General features: G+C 34.8%; 1 long non-coding RNA gene across 5 annotated transcripts; it reads left to right on the top strand.

Annotated features, from left to right (window-relative positions):
- Positions 1-697: 697 nt before the first annotated feature.
- On the top strand, positions 698-9,298 carry LOC129885861 (uncharacterized). Of its 5 annotated transcripts, none has more exons than XR_008766159.1 (4): positions 698-1,010; positions 6,337-6,573; positions 7,024-7,248; positions 8,533-9,298. It is a non-coding gene; the product is annotated as an uncharacterized LOC129885861 (long non-coding RNA). The 5 variants fall into 5 exon arrangements; XR_008766167.1 differs by having other exon boundaries at positions 6,340-6,573; XR_008766156.1 differs by having other exon boundaries at positions 6,418-6,573.
- The last annotated feature ends 9,609 nt before the right edge of the window (positions 9,299-18,907 follow it).

Genomic DNA, 18,907 nt, shown 5'->3' on the forward strand with positions numbered 1-18,907 from the left:
AAGCAAATGGAGTGGATGTCCATTTCATGGACCCACTATTGACAAATTGACATGACAAATTGGCAAGTTGATTCACTTGCCATCTTTCCTTATTAAAATGGCCAATCTTGGCCATTCTTGTACCGGAAGAAAAACGAGAAATATACTCTTCAGTTTCCCTCTTTCCTCTTTTCCTCACTATCTCTCTTTAGAATTTTTTGTCAAGTTAAATTTATATTTCTTAACACTATTGAATTTTTCAAATAAAAAATCCAAAATTATTTACTCAAAATATTAATCACTCATAATCACATTACATAAATCACCAAATGAACTAAAAAAAATTCAAATTAGAAAAAGTGTTCCAGATTTACAATTTCACAATCTCACAAACTTATTGAATTTTTCAAATCAAAAATCCAAAATCATTTACTCAAAATATTAATCAGTCATAATCACATTATATAAATCACCAAATGAACCAAAAAAAAAACCCAAATTATAAAAAGGGTTCCAAATTTATAATTTCACAATCTTTTTGCTAAACTTATCGACCTTTTCAAATTATAGCAAGAGTTTTAGTGTTTGTTTGACTTAACTTATTATAAACAGTTTTAAATAAATTAAGGTAACTAAATTTAATTATTTTTTTTAGTGTTATTTAAAGTCAAAAATAACTTTAAATTAATGGATCAAACGTTTTGTTACGCTTGTTTTCTCAACACTTTAAATTATTTTAGTCTCTCCCTCCTCTTTCAGATCTGAGCTCATGTTCTAGTTCTGAGTACGCTTGTTCAAGAACAATTCTTCTCATTTGTTCTTTAGGCAAGCTTGACTTCTTTCCACTTTTGACTTCAATATTCAGAAGTGTATCACAGTTTGGTGCCAATTCTGAACAGCTCAAATTTCAAGTCGATTACCCATAAAGATTATGGTTTTCTGAGAATCCAAGAACTACTGGTAAAAAAGATGGAATATTCATGTTACTTTGACTCTAATTTTGCAGATTTTGGAAAATTGGTGCTAATACGGTGAGCTATTTCTGAACTTAATACTTGTATATTGAGATTTGGACATATGCTTTCTTTGTGCACTAAAGAGAACAAGGTGCAATTAACCTCTTAATACGTTAATTTTTTTATCATGGAAACAGTTCTTCTATGCAGCATGCGTTACATTCAAATTCAATCTTCTTGTTTTCCCCTCTTTTTTGGGTGTTGGGTTTGTCCCTATTTCCCCGTAATGGAGTCATTTGGGATAACTTTCCTACTATGAAAGTATTGATGATGCATAATTGGCTTTGGATCTGTTGAAATATTGATCAAGGATTTAGCATATCCTCTAATCTTTACCTTTTGGACCAGACATAATTGCTGAGTTGTAACTGCAGTTTTACCTCCAATAGATGCTTTTTCTTTCTCTAAGTGGTGCTTGCCGATTTCTATTTCAATATTACCCAGTTTCCTCCCAAGTGTTCTTCTTGCCTGCTTAATGACGCTGCCGGTCTTATGAAGGGATATACACTGACAATGTAAAATGATATTTACACTATTAGTGTATTTGACCTGTTATAGAAGATTGGTTACCTTTGTTAACGTTACCATTAGATGTTTGTATAGAGAAATTACTTGCCTTTTAAGTGACCTGATGGTCTTACACTGTCAATGCATAACATACTTTATATATAATTGTCAATTGGTTACATTTAATCTGGTTGGAGTAATCGAGATACTCTCTGTTTGGGATGGAATGTCAGATTGGAGGTTGGATTTATGCAGGGAAAGGGGTAATGTAATAGAAAATTTTAAAGGGGATAAAAGTACAAAAGTTAAAGCATATTGCCAAAAAATTTCAAATTTTTTGAAGAATTGAAACTAAAATGTTACCTACTAGGGAAATAGCCTAATCTAAAATGTTATTAGCTCGGTAAAGTTATTTTCCATCACAACTTATCAAAACCAACAAAAAGTTCTTTTCCATCATAATCTTAAGATATTTTGAGAATTTCGAAATACAACTCCAGAATTTTAGTTAAAACAAGTTGTAAGGATGTTGACTTCCAAATGTTTATCTGAAAATATGATGGTATAACTAATGTTGGATTTACACTTTTGTAAATGTAAGTCGTCTTTTTCTTTTTTGATAATCGTATTGTTGGACCTGTTGATAAAGGATGAAGGATAGTGGCAATATCACATGGAATTAGTCGAGGTGTGTACAAACTGGCCCCGACACCGCAATTATTAAAAAAAAAGATGATTTACATTTATGAAAGTGTAAATCCAATATAAAAGGTGATGGTTCATAATTCCGAATTTAATGATAAACTGATCAAGTTGGTTCTAGTTTCTACAAACAAAAGCTTACTGATTCAAAGTGTTCTCGTGGATTCATGTGCGATGATGAGTGATGACTAAGGTAGATAATTTCTTCGTCTTACTTGTTTTTTTTTGAGAAGGAATAACTGCTTTATCATACCTTGCTGACCTGAATTCATTGAACACAAGATAAGATATCTTTGCTTGATTGTTTTCTAAATAGAGAGATACCTTTGCTTGATATTACGTAATGTAGATTAATTGTGGAAGGTAGCAGATATCCCCTAGAATTAGTCTAGGGCGCAGAGTGGCTCAGACACCACAGTTCTTTGAGAAAAATAGAGTCACTGTGATCAACTTGGATCCAATTCAAATTTACGTCTTGGCAAATTCCAACTTTGATGTGTTTCAATTAGACTAGACATCGTCTCTTCAGGCACAATCGGTGTCTTTTTTCTGATTCAAAGTGTAGATCGGACTAAATCTATGTTTACCTTGATGCTCTTTGTGGGTGTGTGATAGGACATGGTTGATCCTCGTATCTTATATTCCAGAAAGCTCTACAGTGGTACAGCCATATATAGTTTTAAAAAAACATCAAGATAAAAAAAACAGGTTTCCCCTGCCATTAGAAAATTTGATGAACTTTAATTTGATACAGTTCTCGTATTCCAAAATGGATGAGGAGATAAAGATTGAATAAGGTTATACTTGAATACAACAACATACCCAGTGTAAAAAGGTGATACTTGAATCAATTGGATATATGTAAAAGCAGCAGTTGGAATATGTGAATAGGGAATGACTTATGGGATTGATTTCATATCCATATCAGAATCCCACCAAAGTAATAATTTTATGGAAAAGAAAGTACAACGGAAACTGTGTTGATTTATTGAGAGCATGCTTGTCAGCAGACAATACTAGAACTTATCAGTACATTTAAAGAGGTGAGGATGAAAAGGTAAAGGGACCCCACGATGCTTATGCATACTGCATGTAAATGTTAGTTTGTGCTTGTGCACAGGTACAAAGGGCAATACGTGAGTGTGCATTTGGTTGGTTCGGTCGACTAGTTTTCCAGTTTATAAATAGGCAAAGCTGATCATTTATTGGATTTGAATATTTTTTTTTCCCTATTTCAGTTTGGTTTTCTGTTTGTGCCATTTTGGGCTTTTTGTTGATTGTTTCAAATGTCATATTTTTTTGTTTATTTGCAGATATTTAATTGGCCTATTCTTGTGAATTAAAAAAATTATCTTATATTCCCTCTGTTCACTTTTACTTGTCCACTATTCCAAAAATAGATTTTTACTTTTACTTGTCACTTTTAACATATCAAGAAAAGACAATTATCTTTTTCCACGTTTTACCTTAAGCATTAATTACTTATTTCCCAAATCATTTCCGAGACCTATTACTAAACATGAAGTAATAGGGATAGTTAGTACAATAGTCATGTCAATCATTATTTTTTAATGGGTGTGCCAAGTCCAAATGTGACAAGTAAAAGTGAACGGAGGGAGTAGCATTTAAAAAATAAATCTAAAAAATTTTATGAGAAAATTTAATTTTTAAAAATAAATAAAACTATATTTCTATTTCTTCTTTCCAGCTTAAAACTGAAAACCAAACCAAAAAGGAATTTTTTGAGAAATGAAAACTGAAATCAGTTGAAATACCATACAAACCAAACATTAAATTGAAATTTTTGACCTGTTGGTTTTCCAGTTAAACCGTATAATGCCACGCCCCTAGGCAAATAGGGTGCTGCTAGTGGCTTGTGCTTATTTCACTGTGATCTTTGTTTGAGTTTATGCATGCGAATAGGGCTTGAAACCACAATTTATGGTAGAACTGTTTTGTTTTATCATGCAGTAAGTACTATGATGGTATGATTGACTGGATCATTTTAATCTAATACAAGTTCTCTAATTAAGTTGAATTTAGAGTTGCATAATTACATATAAAGGATTAAATGAGTTTTTGATGTAATGACAAGGACTAATTTTTTTTAAAAAAATCATTTTTCATGAATAGAGACCAGTATGTTGAATCTTCGCATTTGTTAAGAGATACAACTCTGTTTATCGTTCTTGATTCTCTTTCTATATCAATAGTTGATCAATCAAGTATACCTCAATCCTAGATTTGTTGGAGTAGGTGCTATGGATCCTCCATATCCAATTTTCTCTATAGAAGTCCATTTCATTTCAATTGAATAATTGCCTTCTAGTGCAAAATAGGGATTCTCTAAATCTATACATATCTCAAACAACTTTCCCCCATGTGTAGATCTACCCCATCCCCTTTTATCGCCTTCCATCATCCTATTCACACCTATGAATCGGTGCATCTGGGAATCTATGTTTGACACAGCCAATCTTAGGTGACCTTCTATTATCTATAGTCCTTCAATCAACTACACCTAAATCAAAAACAACCTTCAATAGTCTTTAAGGAAATTTATTTAATGCAGAAAGTATTGTTATCAGTTCCTAGCTGGCTAATTGAACATCTGCCAGTCTTGCTTTTTTGTCGTTAGTGCATGGTGCTGATAAGTATTTGTTGTATCTGGAAAGAGATCTGCCAGCAGTTCTACTTTTCACTCCAACTTTCTTCTTTTTATCTTTGTCTGAGCCGTGGGGTGGGGTTGGTTTCCAATAACGCTTTGAGGTAGTGGCAACAAGCTTCACCTTGAAGCAACGTTTGGTTTCCTGCAACTTATGGATCCCAAAACCAAAGGTCTGTGATATCAGTCACACCTCACTATCTTCTATTCTTGAAGTAATTGTCTTCCTTTAATATTTAATGTATCTCCATCTTTTTCCCCTCATTAATTTCTTGGCATAAGTAAGGCTACTTTGTGATATAGATTGTTTTGGAAATGGATGACTAGATGACTCTTCAAACTTCTCTTATGTGTCTCTAAATCATTCCCCTTTGGAATGGATGATCTTCTTAGATGCCAAAAGTGGTGTTTGTGTAACTCTATCAGAGTCATCCTTTCGTTCCTGCAACTTATAAAAACCTCAGAAGCAAATATCTGTCAAGAAGGCGGTGGGGGTGATGTGGCAGGTGAGAAGGGGGTGGTAGAGGAGGAGGAGGCATCCTGGAATGGAACTAGTTAGAGTTGGCAGATGAGCTGGTAGAAGCAAAAAATGAGGAGAAGACAAAGAAAATGAAAATTTTACTCCATCATACAGACTCTTTTTTCTCACAGAAGGGGAAAGTTGTAGGGGAACTGCCCCACCCAAAAAATAAAATAAAAAATAAAAAAATAAAAAATAAAATCAGGTGTTGTGTTGGGTTAGGCTGAATTGTGAATCCAAGGATTAGTGAATAACTGGGTGAGATTTAAAGTTTTGCCTACGTATCTCTCCTTTGAGACTATAGCAGGCATGATCATCTTGCTGCCATGAGTATTACTTTGACAGAGTATTCACCATGTGTTCATTACGGAACAAGTTTCTTTACAGTTTTGCTTGCTCGGTTTTTAAATTTCTTCTGTTCAACTTCCCATAAGTGTCTCTCTGTTGCACTCCCATTTTACAATGGTCATATCTTAATGCTATAACTACTTTCTTGTATATAATTACTTTGATATAGTATTCATCAAATGCTTGTTGTGGGAAAGCTTCAATAATATGGATCAGCTACTTGTATCGTTAGAAGTTATTCAGTTTGACAACACTGACATTTTATTTCTTAATTTTCTATTTTGAGTCGAAGCAAGAATTTGTCTTTAGACTTGAACACGTGCACAAGCCTGAAATAAATCACTTGATGCTGATTAAAGTGAGATCTAATATTGATAAAACTGTTCTCAACCTAGAAGCAAGTTACATCCATCTGATTTCACACAAGGAAAAGAAGGAATATGATTTTATCCATCAGATGCATCAGCTCTGATTTGGTACTGCAAATATTAATTTAGTATCTCCTTGAATAGGACTAAATTATGGCAGCATTATTCTGGATGATCACAATAGCTGTGACATTATTTATTCCCTGAATCTTTCTCTTCCCATTTTCCCAGAAGGCATGTAGGAAAATCTTTTTGGGGTTCAATTGCAAGTTACCATTGGGAGAAAACTATATTTGAATTCTTGATGTACAGAGAATGGAAGGCCAAGTCAAAACTTAGAAGGAAGTTTGGATCACGATGGGCATCATCTTGCCATAACAGCAGCTGATGCAGAATCTGTAAATGAGGTTTCACCTCGGAGTTGCAGAGAGGTGCCTGGGAATGGTTGGTCTTTGCATTTTAATTCAGGTTTGAAGATCCCTTACTCTCTTAAAAAAAGGATTGTACACTCCAAATAAGGAAAAATGAAAATATACAGAGTTCAAAATATTTTCAAATAACGTTTTGAGGCTAAATCAAATAACATTTAGGATTTTCCTTTCTGTGGATATTCAGTTAGTTGCTTTTTTCCTTGATTCTTTAATTATATAGGAGTGAGCACACTGAATAAATTGTACAAAGAAAAGTCTCTGGAATTCCTTTCAAAATCCAATATCTAACGCTTCTTTTCCCATATATGCTCCAATACTTAGGCTTTCATTTTTATGACATTCTAACTTGTAAATTTGTTTTCTTTTGGAACATACCACTCTAGTTCTTCTTTTTTTTTTCCATGTAGAGCTTTCAGATGAAAACCTGTTACTTCTAAGGTTAACTTTGTAATAAGGATTCCCAAACTTTCTCTTCTCTTTTTTGCAGTTGAGCAGAGTCACTCGTTTAAGGATAGGATTATCTCAGTCAAGTGGGGAGATAAAACCAAAAAAATTGGTATTGATGGCACAGCAGAAACCATCAAGGAAGCTATTAAATCTTTTTTCATGTTGAGGAAAAAACGTCCATTTTGGTTGGAAGATGAAAATAGTATTGTTCGAGCAGTTGATAGAGATATGCCATTGAGAAACTACACTCTACATGTTGATGAAGGTAATATCGTGGTACTAAAAACTTTGTTAGAGATAGAGAACATAATGGTGCTAGGACATAACCCTGTTTGCACTCTGTCCCATCTCCATTCCCTATTATTTCACCACTTTGATAGTGACATAATGTTGCATAGTGTCCTGCAATTCCATGCCCCCTTTATATGCATAGTTGAGTATTAAGAGAAAAATATGTGATCTATAGCCAAAAGCTACCATAAATAAACATGGAGTATCTGATATTTTCCATTAACTTGTAGAACAATTTTTAATTGTTGTCCATATTTTGTTTTTTTATTTCTGTGAGTGATGTATACTCCCTAGGATATGTACACAAAATATCGTCAGGGATGGCTTATCCCCATTCCACCTGCTTTGAATTTGGTGGTAGCAAGAGAAAATTCCATAAGGTGACACTATTCCCATTTTAGACTCCAACACCCCATATCATTAGGAGACAGGCAGCTTTCTGTCTTAGGTTGTTTAAAAGCTCATCAGAAGTAGACCAAAAATGGAAAAGAAGATAAAAGGTACGTCAAAGTAGACTAGCACAAAACCTTTTTTTCAACTTGTTTAGACTAGTATTGATTGGTAAAGTTGTTGGGTTATCCAGTTTTCTTGGTAGATCACACTTAGCTTATGTAAAAAGATATAAAAAAAAAAAGTAAACATTATTAGAGCTGCTTCAAAATAGTTCCGCTTGCCATATTTGGGCATTCTCTGAGTGTTCTGACAGGAAAATCATCCTTGTGCAGAATAAACAGCCTTTTGCATTTTGTGAAAATTATTTATGTTGTGCAGACTAAAGAGCATGTTGGCTATTTGCTCCAATTAGATACTGGTTCTCTCAATTTTATTCTGAAAAAACTGGATCCTGATCCTCTTAACAATCACTTCGGATAATTTGTTTAATCAAAGACCCAGATTCTGGGATTTAGCTGGAATGCGTTCAACATAAGTGATTAGTTCCTCCCCGCCGTCCCCCCTGCCTGCACGTAAGGGGACCGGCTTCCCCTTTTTCAATCACCTCCTACCTTAAGGTAGGCCCACTGCTGAATACCCTCAATCGAAAGGTCAAGGAGATTATAACCCCATAGTATGAAGAGCTGCTGGGGGGATTGCACCCCTTGGCCTAGGGTAGTTCCCATCGAATGACTAATGGATCCAAATCCTAAAGATGAGCAACCATTGAAAGGCTTCTTTACCCTTCCACCCCATTCCCATACCCATCTCCATTCCATCCCTTCAATTAAAGAACAGGAAAATATAATATGATTCTTGATTGCAGGCTTGAAAATAAAAGTCTGCATGTCTGAGGAGGCCGATGACTTGCCAGTTCAAACAGAGGATAAAACCTTTTATTCTGAGGATGATTTTAATGACTTCTTGTCCCACCGAAGTTGGACATGTTTAAGAGAGAATAATGGGTATCAGAATATTGATAGGATGGATGAGCTTTGCCCTGGTGCAGTCTACCGTGGAGTCAATTAAGTGTAAGAAGTGCCTCATCCTCTAGTGTAACTTTTTGCTCAAAGCTCATTTTGTTGGGTTAAGCTGTTTTTTCCAAATATTCAGTGTTTGCATAATTTGGGTTCAGGAGTAAGAACAGCAGTCAGCAATACCCAAGTGTGGGAAATGGTTGGCGGTAAGGTGTTGTGCTAAAGAAATTGAAGATGTTTTGTAGTAAAAGCCACAGCTGTTCATGTTCTAAACTATAGGTGTTTATCTTTTGGCACTCTGGTGAACGTTAGAAAATGTTTGTCTACAAGTGACATTCCAATTGCAAAAGCATTTTGTTTGCTGTTATTATTCAAAAAAAAAACATTTTGTTTGCTGTTTTTATTTCAAAGCTGACGAATTAAGCAGCTTTAAAATGAGGCAGGAGAGTTGTGCATGCCTTCTGCCGTTGTATGTTAGATAGGTCTTTATTCTCCTACTTGTAAGCTTTATATAGTATCACTATCTGTGTAAGGTGTTGTTTGGTTTAAAGACAAGTCATGCTAAGATTAGTTATTCTGGTATTATTTTTTATTGATTTGTTGAATTAAAGTGAACATGAATTGCATAATTTCTAAGTTTGTTTATAAAAACACTCCCCACCTTATTTAGTAGAACAAAAGTTTTAAGGAATCTTAGGTTATTTTTTTCATTTTCATTGTTTTATCGCAGAATAACTTATACGACAGTACTAAGTTTTATACATGAATTATTTATGCTTGTTCAACATATCATACGGCCCGAGAGTTCTGATGATGCTGATCCAGCATGTCCACAAATAAGCTAGGAAAAGAAGATTGTCCTTGTGATGATGTTGATGAGTTTCCGGGAAGTGGCGAAATGAATGCACAAATATGTTTGTATTATAACGAAGAAATCACTGTCCGCTGAGTGAGAATTAGTTTTGATCCTGCCTACTTTGTTCATCTTTTCTGTGCCTAGGTGAGATTTTTAATTAACATGTTAAAGTCAACAAACACATTACAGATTCACCTGTGAAATTTTTTGCTATTTAAGTTAATCCGATTTTTTTCAGTTATTTAACTTGTGTTCAGTATTGACAGTTTTTAGAGTCTGCACGCTCCTCAATTCCTGTATTTCGTTTGTAACAACAATACGGGTAATGACTTCCCCTACTTTAGGTGGTAGGTCTGTAAATCTAGGTAAAATTAGAAAGAAAAGAGAGTTTGCCTACAGAACAAATAGGAAGAACTGCTCACCCAAGAACTCTAAAGAGCTCAATCAATCAAACTAAAGAGAGGGAGAGAGTTGTATTGATCTTTGAATTTCTTCCAGATGATTACAATCAATGAAAATTGGCTACTACTTATACAATGGGGTTTGAGGGTTGTTAACTAACTTTAACAGTCTAACAACCTTCAACTAACAAGTGCGTGTCACATGACTGCTAACTAACCTTTACAACTAACTTGATAGTTAAAAAGGGAAATTCAAAGCAAAATGATGGTATCAAATACCCCCTCCATGAGACAATCCTTACTATTCTTCGAGTCTTAGCACATTGTCTTCTTTTGGGATTGTTCTTTCATCATTCGGAAACATAGTATTATGAGAGAAAGGCATCCTTTGGAACATTCATTATATTAAACAAGATTGGGTCAAATTTATTAAACAAACTAAACAAGTTCAACGTTACACAGCTGGTAGCCCAACACTGACCCAACCCAAAGACAAAAAACAAAAAAAACTAAAAGAAAAAAGACTAGAAACTTATGTACAACTAGCACTGATAAAACTTTTAGGAAAGTGGAAAGGACAAGTCTCTCTAGAATCTTCATTTTCATAATGAAGATGGTGTTTTTTTTTTCCTTTATTAGAAAGACAACTTCATATCACTGAGGACATGAGATAGAAAGGAGTGAAGGTCGCGTATTAGGGTAGAAGGCTACCAAGGGTAGAATGTTGTCCTGCCCTGTGACGGTTTAGGGTTGGTCTTAGATGGCATGCCAGTATAGTTGTGTTGGTATTGCTCTTTGATTATCATTTTACTTTGCTATTGGTATTGTTCTTATCTTGTAGAATTTGCATCGCTTCACGTTTTAGTCAATATGATATATATGTATATTGTTGTTCTCTTTGTCTTGGGACTGATACTTTTGAGCTGAGGGTCTTTCGGAAACTGTCTCTCTATCTCTATGAGGTAGTGGTAAGGTTTGTGTATACTCTACCCTCTTCAAACCCTACGTGTGAGATTTCACTGGGTATGTTGTTATTATCGTCAGCGGCCTTTATTAGAATTTATGTGATTAATCTTAGGGCTGTTCAAAACCGTCCGCTACCGATAACCCAACCGCAAAATTGGCTTATTGGCTTATTGGTATTGAGTTATCGGATTAACGGGTGGGGAATGGATTTAAATTTTATAATTAACGGCTTATCGGTGTGGGGAACGGATTACTCAATTTTGTTATTGGGTAAACCGTTAAAACCGTTAAGAATTTATTATATTTTACTATATTTTTATCCCTAAACATATAAAATATGTATGATAATTATAATTTATAAATCTAAAATAAGCCTCAATAGGCCAAACTCATTTAATTAAACAGGCCAAGCCCATTTAAAGTATACTCAGCAACTAATTACTAAACATAATTTTCCCTGAACCTAAATAAGAGTATAAGAGATTCAGAGTGCCACTTTGCCAGTTGCCCTCTGTCTCATCTCTATTCTCTCATTCTCTCTCAAAGCTCAGTGTAGTGTTAAGTTGTGTATACTGTGTACTCTTCTTGACTGCCATGGTGGCTTGAAATAATTTAAACTTGTTCGATGTTGCTTGAGCATTGATTGGTCTCCAAGATGTCAACAGAAACGTTGTGGCTCCAAACTCCGGCGAACAACAGGCTATGCGCCGTTGCTGCCCACCCGTGCCTGTTACACCACAAAACAACTAGATGGGTCAGGTATCTTCTTTCTAAATTCTTTTTTTTTTCGTTTGGTAGATATTATAAATATGTATTTATTTTCTAAGATTTGTGTTTATCTAGATATTCTGGATTATATTTGTTATAGTTTAATTTTATTATTTTTGTCCAAGTCTATTTTCAGTGACTAGTTTACTAATTTTTTTTAATCTTCAAATAAGTTATGCATTGTTAAATTGTCTTTATTCTTTTATTATTGGTTTCTCACTGATCTTGTCCTCCATTATTTCATGATATTATTTTCTATCATTTTATCTTCTAAAAATCACGTGTTGGTGATCTATTTAGATTAGCTTTTGTTTCTGCATTTAAGATATATGAATATATGTGATGTTTTTTTTAACAACGTTGGATTTGTATTGCTGCTCCACTTGGTTCATAGTTAATTTTCCTTAATTTATTTGAATTGATTTCATTCACTGTTTAAGAATTTGTTGGCAACCCTTGTGTATGTCATTTTCATTTGACTACTTTTTGTTGTTTGTCTTTCCTTTACATGTTACCATACCACCGATACACCGCCCGATAACCGTCTGATAATTGCTAATCCGATACCGAACCAACCGATATCTTATAGGTTGGCTAGTGGATTAGTAATTTTAAAAGCCGATAACCGTTAAGTCAAACCGTTAAGCATAATAATCCGTCCGATCCGCCCGATAAGCACCCCTAATTAATCTCATAGATTGGATAATATGCTAGATTTAATAAACAATATCTTGTAGGCCAGTTTGTATTCTTAATGATTATTTGAAGCCCCATAAAATTGCATATTGCCTTCTTTTATAAATACGGAGCTTGAAATGAGACGTTTCATATGCTTCTTGTTACAGTTTCAAACTCAACGAAACCATTTAATGAAACTTATGTTTCAATAATGTACTACATCTTTTAGGCCATAAGGTTGCATGTTGCGTTTTATGGATATTACCCTTTTGATGAACTCAATTAGACAAGTAGTTCTATATTGAAAAATAAGTTACATAAAATGGTTTCTTTAAGCTTAAAACGACGAGCAGCAGCATATGAAACAAGCTCCACATTCCTAAAAGAGGGCAATATGCAATCTTTTAGGGCTTCAAATGAGCCAAATAATCATTAAAAATACAAATTGGCAATGATGGTGTCTACTAAATCTAGCATATTATAAAATTTGAGACTAATGACAAATCCAAAAATAAGGAACAACACCATTCAAAAACTATTCACAACTAGATAAACGAACCTGATTTAGCTAGTTGAAATTAAGACAAACAAAAAACTTCTAATAAAGTCAAAAACAAGTAGCAAAAATTATCCACAACTAGATGAAGGGACCTAATTTAACTAATTTACATACTTTTCCCATTAGAAGTGGTTTGCCAACACGCTCCATATCCACAATATCTGCAACCAAGAAGAAGAATATAATTACTCAAGATAGTGTTTTACCTTCGGGCAATACAAACGATGAATTTTCAGTAACAAGATACTCAATCAATTTAAAGACGTACCCACCACATATTCTTTGAAATTTCTTCCCTACTTATTACCATTCTATTTTCAACTTTAGGCGAATATCCAGAAACCTCTCAAATAAAATGTAGGAAAAATCACACCACACATCTATTTAATAGTTAATATTACAGCTTATAAATGAATTTTTGTGCAATTACTACTTATTAACTTTTAATTGTGGGCTTTAACAATTTTTGTTTAATTCAATTATTTAAATTAAATTAAAATTTGTCACAATTAATAAGAAAGAGAGAAAAAACAACTGATTAATTATGTGTAATAATATCCACTACAATTAAGGGATCACTTTTCCTTTCCCACTGACACATACCTCCCATCCCCCACATCTCTAATACAATAACTTCCGTCGACTTCTTTGTAATTCCTCTTTCTTCAATTTGTTTCAACGATAGTTAAAGAAAAAACCGTCCGTCTTCCATAAAATTTCTATAGCCCCCACGATTTTCAAGACCGCCATTTTCAGTTCGTGTATAGAGGAGTTTCCGTAGGATGAAGAAAGCACAAAAGTTTGATCATACACCTCGAAAGAGTACCCGATTTACAGAGGATGAAACGACGGTAGAGATTGAGCCAGCAAATTTTAGTATATTGACCCAAACACCAGTCAAAAAAAAATGTATCAACCGTTAAAAGAAATATCACCACCGTGATGAAGAAACTAACCCCTTTGAAGAAGAAACAAAGCCCAGTAAAAAGAAAAGAAACCCTGGCAAAGGGGCAAAACGAAAGGAGAAGATGGTGGAATCCTCTTCCGCTAAATGTTCAGACTTAGATTCTGATTTTGTTAGTGAAAAACAATCCAAAAAGTCAAGTCAATTTTCAAGGATGAGCCCTCAAAACTCTCCAAAAAAAGACCCAGTTCAAGTCTCAGAGGATTCAAAAATTCCTAAGTCAAAAAAAGTCAAGACTGTTGTAAAGGTATTCTTTAATTTTTTTTTTTGCCTACTTGGTTAATTTTTATATGAACATGACTCTGATATAACCTAATTTTTTAGTCGAAACTTATGTACTGACATAAAAATAGTATTTTATTTGAGTATACATGTGTAAAATGCATTTAAAATAGATTTAATTTTGGTATGAAATCTGTAGTCTCACAAACTGATATGCAATGTGTTCTTTGTATATATAAATGATATTAAAGTGGTATGAAATTGTTATGCTTATGCATAGACTTGCCTTCTGTGTTTTATTTTTACCCCAATTTGTGTTAAATCAGACATATATTTGGCATATCAATTTTTTTTTTTGAATTTTGTACGTAATTGGTGTGCATTTTGAGTATAATTAGTATGAAACATAAATATAACTGAGATGAATTTGGCCTAGTAATTATGCCTTTGACTTTGAATTTTGTTCATATTTTGTGTTTTTTTTTAGTTTAACTGGTATGACATGTGCGTAAGAAATTGTTATGCTTATGCATAGACTTGTCTTTTTATGTGTTTTATTTTTACCTCATTTTGTGTTAAATCAGACATTTGATATAATGTAATATATAGTTGGGTTGAAATTGTGATAACTTTGTTACTTTTTGGTATTTCTCATGATATTGACACGAGTTTTGTAGTTGTCATATAAGTGGCTTGGAATGTGTACCATTATAAATGACATGCAACTGAGATTAATATAAATGCCTTGATTTGCATTTTTTGTACATGATTGGTGTGCAATTGTAATATAACTGGTATGAGATATAAATATAATTGACATATATTTGGTATATCAATTTTTTTTGGTTTGAATTTTGTACATAATTGGTGTGCATTTTGAGTATAACTGGTATGAAACATAAATATAACTGAGATGAATTTGGCATAACAATTATATCTTTGACTTTGAATTTTTTGTTGTATGGAGGAAGCACCACAACTAAAGTTTAATATGACAAATAAAATGAAAATAAATTGGACACGAGAATTTTACGTGGAAACCCCTCTAACTGATAGAAGGGAAAAACCACGGGGTAGAAGGATCTCACTATAAAATATGGAGTACACTGTTTTCAAATACAAGGAGAAAACAACAACTAACACTTCTCTCTTGTAAAAGGAACAACTACTAAAGAGGACACTCAAGACTACAATATTTATCTTGGTGTATAACTCTTTTTGTATTTTTACTCTCTCTCTTTCTGGGATGATCTAAATGAGGGCATTAGGCCCTCTATTTATAAGGAGAACAAAACGCGTAAAAGAAATTTTACGCGCTTTGTAAACGTGTTGCCAGCTATTTTTCCTGTCAAAAGTTGCCAAAACGTGTTGCCAGCTATTGCTATTTTTTCTGTCAAAAGTTGCTTTTGGCAACTTTGACTTTCTTTTCTTTTTCCATTTCTGTTAGCTTTTTCTAGCATTTTCTAGCATTCTCCCACTTGAAGTTTAATTGAGAATCAATTAAGTCTTCACACTATCCTTTCTACCCAATTACTGCAATGTTACGCTTCTGCTAGGCCAATAGAAGATCGACACCATATGAATTTGTTACTGTTGATCGGCTTCGTAAACATATCTGCTAGGTTGTCATCAGTGTGAATTTTCTGAATATCCACACTGTCTTCTTCCACCTTCTCACGAACAAAGTGATACTGAACTCGTATGTGCTTTGTCCTTGAATGAAATGCTAAATTCTTTGCAAGATGCAAAGCGCTCTGACTGTCACAAAACAGAGCAACCTTCTCTTGTTTGTGCCCGAGCTCCTCCAGTAACATCTGCATCCATATTGCCTCTTTGCTAGCTTGTGTAGCTGCTACATAGTCTGCTTCCGTCGTTGATGTAGCCACGATAGATTGCAGTTTTGAAACCCAGCTTACAGCTCCTCCAGCAAGAGTAAATACATAACCTGTGGTGGACTTATTTTTATCAAGATCACCTACATAATCTGAATCAACATAACCTTTAACAGTAAAATCTGATCCTCCATAACACATTGCAACATCTGAGGTACCCTTGATGTATCTCAGGATCCTCTTAACAGTATTCCAATGCTCTCTACCAGGATTAGCCATGTATCGACTGATCACTCCCATTGCTTGTGCAATGTCAGGTCTTGTACATACCATGACGAACATTAAACTTCCCACTGTTGATGCATACGGTACTCGAGACATCTCCATCCTCTCTTCTTCATTGCTAGGACTCATACTTGAGGATAACTTGAAATTAATAGGAAGTGGGGTAGAAATTGACTTACAGTCTTGCATCTTGAAGCGTCTCAAGATTTTCTTCAAGTAGTTCTTTTGAGAAAGCCAAATCTTCTTATTATTTCGATCTCGATGAATTTGCATCCCTAGAATCTTATTTGCTGGTCCCAAGTCCTTCATTTCAAACTCCCTAGCCAACTGTGCCTTTAAATTTGTAAGACGATCTTTGTTGGGGCCTGCTACCAACATGACATCAACATACAACAGCAAAATAACAAAATCTTCATCACCAAAACTCTTGTAATAAACACAAGGATCTGAACTATGTCTGTTGTATCCAAGGCTTATAATGAAGGAATCAAATCTCTTATACCAATACCTCGACGCCTGTTTGAGGCCATATAGAAATTTGTTTAACCTGCAAACAAGTTCTCTTTTCCCTATTCTTTAAAACCTTCTGGTTAGAGCATGTAATTTTCTTCTTCAAGCTCTCCATGAAGAAATGCAGTTTTGACATCTAACTTCTCCAAGTACAAGTCAAATGTAGCACACATCGCTAGGACCACTCAAATTATTGTGAGTCGAACCACCGGAGAAAATATCTCATTGAAGTCTATACCTCCTTTCTGAGCGAATCCTTTCACCACCAATCTTGCACGATACTTCTCCACTTGATCCTTACCATTGCGTTTGATCTTGTAGACCCATTTGTTTCCAATGGCCTTCCTTCCTTGTGGTAATTGAACAAGATCCCATATTTTATTTTTATGAAGAGCTTCAATTTCTTCTTGCATTGTTGCCACCCACAGAGATGATTCTTGGTCTTTCATAGCCTCGTTAAAAGTTGAAGGCTCTCCATCTTCTGTTAGTAGACAGTATGGAATATTACTCTCCATAGAATAATCTGAGTGCCAAGCTGGTTCTCTTCTTTCCCTAGTTGACCGTCGAATTTGTGGAGTTTCGATCTCAGCTTGCTCTTGTTCTTCGTACTCTAGTGCTGCTTCAGAAGAAACTGGAACTTCTTCTATTTCTTCAACTTCAACTGTAGTAGTCTCTGATTTTTCTTTTAAAGTGCTACCTTCTTTTGTTTGTATCTTGTTTTCAATAAATACAACATCCCTGCTGATTACCACCTTGCGGGCTGTGGGATTCCACAAGCGATACCCCTTGACTCCATCAGCATACCCTAAGAAAATGCATTCCCTGGATTTTGGATCCAACTTCGATTTTTCTTGGGTATTGTACATAACATAAGTCGGACTTCCGAATATATGTAAGCGAGAATAATCAGCTGGTTTTCCTGTCCACATCTCCATTAGCGTTTTCAGATCAATTGCGGTTGATGGTGATCGATTGATCACATAACAGGCAGTTTTGACTGCTTCTGTCCAGAATGGTTTTTCCAACCCTGCAGTTTCCAACATAGCTCTTGTCCGTTCCAACAAGGTTCTGTTCATCCTCTCTGCTACTCCATTTTGTTGTGGAGTATATATGCCACCGTGAACTGCCGTTTAATACCTTTTTGTTTACAGAAGTTATTAAATTCATCACCAGTGTATTCTCCTCCATTATCTGTCCTCAAACACTTGATCTTTTTCTCAGATTCAAGTTCCACCCGCGCTTTAAATTCTTTGAAAACTGAAAAAACATCTTCCTTTCTCTTGGTTGGATACACCTAATTTCTCCTAGAGTAATTGTCGATGAATGACACGAAATATTTTTCTCCTCCTAGGGACTCCACCGGTGCTTGCCAAACATTAGAGTGGACCAGATCTAAAATTTCTTTGCTTTTAGTAGAGAAACTGCTAAACTTTAGTCTATTTTGCTTGCTGGTAACACAATGCTCACAAAAGGGTAGTGAAACCTTTTTGAGCCTTGAAAGAAGTTTTTGCTCAGCAAGAATCTTCAAACCTTGTTCCGACATATGGCCAAGCTTACGATGCCATATCATCATTGATTCTTCAAATGAACTTGCTAACGTGGTTGATGCTTCTTCTTCTTGGTGTGTTTCACCTTTAAGCACATATAGGTTTGCAGCAAGTTTTTCCGCTTTCATCACTACAAGCGCTCCTTTGGATATTCTCATGATATGAACATCCATTATCATCTAGTTGTCCTAAAGACAATAGATTCTTCTTCAAGTCTTTTACATGTCGTACCTCTTGGATGGTGCGAACCGTGACATCATACATCTTTATTTTGATAGACCCAATACCAATAACATCCAAAGCATGATCGTTTTCCATGAACACAGACCATCTTGAGATAGGATTATATTGATGGGACCATTCTCTCCGGGAAGTCATGTGCCATGTTGCTCCTGTGTCCATGATCTAGACATCAGAGAAATGTTTTCTACATTCATTATTTGATATTGCCTCACTACATAAAATATCGCCATCATCCGAGGTATATGCAACATTCCCTTGAGCATTTGATGGCTCAGGGTGTTCACTCTTCTTCTTGAACCGACAATCTTTCTTGAAGTGCCCTTTCTTGCCAGAGTTGTAGCACTTGATATTCTTCTTACTTCTTGATTGAGATCTGCCATGATTGTGACTCCC

The sequence above is a fragment of the Solanum dulcamara genome, chromosome 1, assembly GCF_947179165.1.
Source record: "Solanum dulcamara chromosome 1, daSolDulc1.2, whole genome shotgun sequence".
NCBI lineage: Eukaryota > Viridiplantae > Streptophyta > Magnoliopsida > Solanales > Solanaceae > Solanum > Solanum dulcamara.